Source organism: Talpa europaea (genome assembly GCF_964194135.1).
Source record: "Talpa europaea genome assembly, chromosome: 2".
In the NCBI taxonomy this organism is placed as follows: domain Eukaryota; kingdom Metazoa; phylum Chordata; class Mammalia; order Eulipotyphla; family Talpidae; genus Talpa; species Talpa europaea.
In genome coordinates, this window is record NC_140068.1 from 82,181,161 (window position 1) to 82,187,061 (window position 5,901).

Below are 5,901 nucleotides of genomic sequence, written 5' to 3' on the forward strand. Positions count from 1 at the left end.
GGGTTCTAGCGCTCAGGACTCCACGATTTTCACCATGGACGCTAGAACTCTGCGTAGCCTGAATCCTCCACCCGAGCCTATGCAGTAAACTATCTGATTTGGGTCTAAATATCCACCAGGAAAGACTTGCATTCCCAGCATCATGCCAGAGAGGCGTCTCTGTACCCCACTGCTTATGTGTCAGCTTCTTTTCTCCAGTCACTTGATAATGTCTCTACAGGTCAGGACATTTGGCTGTTGCAGAGGGCAGTCTCTGATCTCTAAAAAACAATCTACACATAAATGCCCCGGCCATGCCCTTCTGTTAAACGCGTTGGCTAACGACATTTGACAGCCACGTCCTACAAACGTTTGCTAATATCTCTGCGCCAGGCACGTCCAAGACTTTAACTGGTGGTCGAGTCACAGATGACTGCTAGACCTGCCCTCCTTTCGGCCTGGGCAAGTCACGCTTCGCTAAGTCCTCTAGCTATTTTGCTGCTTTTCGAGAAATTTAAAGAACATTCTTCTACGGAGGCCTCTCCCGGCAGCAGGTGTGACCCCTATTTGGGTCTGGACGCCCTGAAGGGTGCAGCCTTTCGAGAGATGAGGAGAGGTGACAACTGAAGCAGGGTAGCAGGAACCAACAGTTTGGAATGAGTGGGCAAAAATGAGCTGCCTGACCTTGCTAGCTCGTGATCCACGTGGAACGTGCTGAAGTTATGTCACAAAACTGCCCCCTCAATCTGTGAATAAACTGCCTGTAAAGAAAAAAAAAGTCGCCCACGCTGGAATCGTTTGCAAACTTGGCGACTTGATGGTGAAGACGCGCTGCAAGCCGCGCCCTGGGCCATGGCGGAGGCCAGAATTACGCCCCGCGGCGCCGCGGCCCGAGTGTGCGCGTGCGTGGGCGTCAGAGCCTGCGTGCTCCCCGCCTCCTGGCCCGGCACCCCACGAGCGTGCCTGGACTCGGGCTGCGGCGCCCGGTGCGTGCGCTCGCGCTCGGCGCAGGCTGGGGCGGGGCGCGCGGGGCGTGGCGGGGCGCACGCATACCCGGTGCCCGGGGTGTCAGTGCCTCTGCTGAGCTCTAGCCGGCTCTCCAGGATGCTGTTCGCAGCTGCGTTCTGCAAACTGGGAGGAAAGCAGGCGGGAGCGCGCCTACCTGGGACCTGGGGGAAGGGCCCAACCCTAGAAAGTAGACCCGGGGGTACGCTGGCCTGACCTCTTCCGAAGGAAGCCAAGGGATTATTTATGAGGCCTGATTTAAAAGTAGTAGCTGCCAGGGAAGTGAAAAAGGAGTTCACCCCAAGCTATGAGAGAAGCTATCGTCTCCAGAATGCAGTTTATGACGATATAAATCAACGTGGAGCTTGTGATGGGAAATATGGAGAGCATGAGTTTGGGATAGAAGAAACAAGGAAACAAAGTCAAGAAGGAAAAATGAATTTGCACCCCTTATTTTCCACGTCTTCCCCTCTCCCCCCCCCACCCCCACACACCATCACCACCCCGGCGGTCCTTTCTTCCCCCGGAGCCCGCGATTCCTACGGGGAAATCCGGGGGGGGGGGTGAGCGCACCCCGTCGCAGGTCGGGTCTCCCAGGCTCTTCCCCAAGTTTAAACGAGGCTCGTTAGAGGGCGAGGGAATACATGTAAATAAACAACTTGGAAGATTTATGGGAAAGAGTTCAATTTTATAGGACTGTATTTATAGAGCCAGTGCTGGCTCACTTATAAATAGATTAATGGGAAGCTAAAATTAATGGACTTGTGAGCTGCACGTTTAATTTCTGAGGCTTCAACATGACAGACAACCGCCCTCGAAGTCTAAGCGTGGAAGGCAGTTTGCATCGCAGAGTGGTGAGCGCCCTCGGGAAGCGACATGTCCCATCCGGCCAGCACCTCTCCAGTGACTCTTAACTCTGACCGCCCGGGAGGGACCCCTCCCTGGGGACTGCTGTTTGCAAATGAAGGAAAATGTGGTTTGATTTTTAAGAAATAACAATTGGGTCTTCCTCCTAGCGTTTTGGGTTTTTTGTTGTTGTTGTTGATGTTGTTTGTTTAACAGGGCCCTAAATCGCTAATTCAGATGGGTGAGCACGCTCCTGGGGGCTCTGTAAACCGTACACCCAGGCTGCCCGCCTCCTGGGAGTACCTTCTCCAAGGTCACCTGATGTCCCAGTACTAGGTTAGGGTACAAGGCCTAGAGGTTCCAGCTGTGGTTCTTTCCTTACTGCCCTCACAGCCTGGTAAAACAGTAACAAAGGGACTGTGGAACTATGACAAGCAGCCCAGGGCCATACTGTTAGGCAAGGCTGTCTCTGGCTTTCTACACTTTTCCTTCCCTTTCCAGTTTTTCCTTCCAGGCATTTCCTCCAGTTCGTTTCCCCCAATCAACCCCTCAGCACCTTGGCTGATTTGCACAGATCCTTTCCTTGTCACATGGTGGTGGATCTGGAATTAACCTATGTGATAATAGCAGATCTGTTTTTCCAGAACCAGAGCTAACCCTTTGGTAGGAAAATTTGCCATCATCTATGAAAATTAGTCACCTATGTGTAATCTCGGTGGTGCCTAGCCCCTCACTCACCCAAAGAATGGAAAGGAAACTCATTGCAATTCAGTTGAGTCAGAGACAAAGGCATATATACCTGTTGTCTCTCTAGAAAAAAATGAATTGCATGCTTTCTTAATCACAGTTCCTTGGTATATTTTTCTTCCTTCCTTCTGGGGGAAGGGGTTCTTCCCTTTGATTCAGTTGTTTATAGTTCTACCTTGCCCCCCACCTTTTTTTTAATTAATAAGGAAGCCAAGAAGTGGAAAATCTCACATAAAGCAGATTCCATTGTCCCTTCTGTCTTTCCCTATAAGGAAGTCCAACTGGGAGTGATTGATCTGAAAAACAGAAAATTGATAGGGAGGTATATTATTAACTGAGCACCAACTATATGCTAAGCATGCTCATAATTTGGGGTTATCGAGATTTTGCTGCTCATCCTTATATATATATATGCATATATTTTGCTCTTTATGCTTTTTATAATTAAACTAGTATTGTGAATGTTAGAAAGGTCCTTAGGAAGCACACATTTGACAGATAAAGACCTTGAGGTCCAAAAGGAAATAGTGACTCGTCCAAACTGTGTTAACATCTTGGACGACTTTATTTTCCTTGCCTCGGGGAAGACACCCAAGCTTTGGGATGAAATACAGATTGAGAAGATGTGTGATCTCTGCAGCCCATTAGGGCAGGGCTGCAGCCCATTAACCCAAATGAGAAAAGCTCTAGCTTCTCCAGGCAGCCTTTGAGCCTAAGGTAAGAGCCAACCTCCTAAGACAGCTATGCCTGTTTCCTCCCCTGGGTCAGGGGAAATTTTCCTGATTTATTCATGGAGGGTCTTGCACTATGGGTGAGTTCAGGGCTGGGTTCAGTCCTGAAAATAGTCAGTTAGCTTCTCCAGATCCCAAGGGGCTGGGTGCAAGAGCCCATACCTGGCTCTGCAGGCATCTCTCCTGTGCCATCTCCTTCAAGAAACACCATGCCAGAATGCTATTCCACTAGCGGTGGGAGGAGAGCATCATCTTTGACAAGGGCCAGAGCCTTTTAGTTATGGGAGAGAGTCTTTTAGTTACCTGGAAAGTAAATTTGATGCCTCATTTTTTAAAGGGCAAAATAAATCAAAAGATGCATTTAACATGAACTTTTATTGCAAATCCGGTTAGAAATAGGAGAGAAGAGGTCAATCTGGAATTTAAAAAATTAAAAACACCTCCTAGTGAAAACAAAAGTGTCAGATTTTCCAAGATGCAAAATTTATTGTATTTATACTGTAGTGAAAAACACTGCTTGTGTTTGGTGAGGGGGGACAAAAAGAAAAAAAAATACTTCTTGCCTATACTTTTTTTTTCCTCTCTGTTGAATTAAACAATATCCATAATCAAGAAACTGAAGATAAAAACACAACAAAAACACAACAATCTTTTTATTTATGTAAATCAGATCAACACTGGACAATAAACCAATTTCTACCCATTACCATAACAGCTTGTCTATAAAGAACAGAAAAAGTCAGATAGGATTCTACCTAGGGTCAAGCGGTTTTTTTTTTTTTACCACCCATTCACAGAGGTATAGATTCACAGATAAATAATCCCAAACTACTTGCTCGCCATATTTACACATTCCCATTAAATTAAGCATAAATAAATATATACAAACGTAACATGGATACCCTCCAGAGCTCTTTCTGTGAAGAGACAATTACTTGATATTTCTCGATTGTGTGGCAAAAAAAAACAATGTTAGTGAATTAGAGACCAACTCAAAAGAGAAGTCGATTTGGGGATTTAAAGAAGAATCATGTTCATTCCACTTTTTAAAAGAAAACAAAACGAAATTTGATAGATATTTTAACCCAGATAATTTAACATCCATCTGCACAGGAGTGGAAAACTGGGCTCTTGAGGCAGCATCCGATGGTTTAAGGTTATTATTTTCTTTCCACATAATGCAGTACACATACAGAATATCAGATGTGATGACAAATTTTCTAAAAACGTTCTAAGTAGGAACGAGTTGCCCTTTTAAGTAAGGCTTAGTACCGGAGGAACAACGTGTAGATAAGTTCGGGGTTTCGGGTTTTCCATTCGACCAAAGTTTTCATAGGATGTGAAATAATTGCTTGAGAGAAAGTGGTTTCCTTGGCCAAAGAAAATAAAACATCCAGGTCTTTGAAAGCCTCTTCGGTTCTGTATGTGGGGGTGGAGAAAGCTAAGGATGTGAAGCCAGAGAAGAAAGAAAATGCAAGATATTGGGGGGGAGGCGGGAGGGTGTTACCTTCCCAGTTCCGTGAAAAAGTTAAAAGTTAAAGATCACTTCCGATGATGGAATCCTAGCCCGGAACCGACTTTTTTTTTTTCCCCATTTTTTTTCCCCTCCTCTGAAACCCACAATACACGGAGGAGGAGAAGGAGACAGGGTTGGCCATGGAATGGTCTAGAGACCTTTAGAACCTCCAGAGGAACTTGCAAAGTGGAACGCCTGAGCACAGCGCGGCCACATCCAGACTCCTCCTTTCTCTCCTATTTTGGTTTGGGAACGAGCATTTAGGAGGGGGCACACAGCCTGGATAAAATGTCTAAAGAGTGCAGGGGTGGGGGAAGAGCTACAACTCACCTATTTGGTTTGAAAACAAAGCTCAAAGGGACTTGCTTTAAACGTTTCCCTTGACTTAAAAGGCAAACTCTTGCGTTAATCCCACTGTTTATTGATTTATGGGCCCAAGGAAACCAAATCTTTTAATAACTCAATTATCAGATAAACGTAGCGGGCCTGGCTAACGAAAGCAAGGAGGGCGGGGGTCGTACATGAAAGCAGCGGTGAGGGAGAGGAGGGGTCGGTGGGCGCTCACCATGCGGGGGGCAGAGCTGGGGAGGGGTTCGAGGAGCTCTACTCTGCTGGGGCGCGGGAGGAGCGCACGAATGCGAGCCAAGGGCGGCGGAGAGAGCCTGAGCAGCCAAGTAAGACAAATCCTGCCCCGTCGCCCGCCTTTAAGAGCTTGAGGGTGCAGAGTTTTCCTCCTGGCAAAGATGCGGGGAGTTTCCGATTCCCTGGACATTTCTAGGCCACGCGCCCTCTGGGAACAGGCGCCCAGCGTGCCCGCTGGTTGCAAAGCGCCTACGCAGCGCAGGATTCCCTCCCCGCCTGCAGCCCGCGGGGTGCCGCCCCATTACCTACTGGAGAATGGGGCTTTCTCGGTCGCCTCAGCCCTTAGGGTGAGACCGAGAGCGGCAAGGGCCCCCGCGACCCGCGGCCCCTCCAGCGGCTGATTCTATGTCCTCAACACGACTGGGCGCGAGTGGCCCACACGCTCTCAGGACCTGCACAGTAAGAGCAAGGCGCGTCCATCGCGTCTCTCGCACT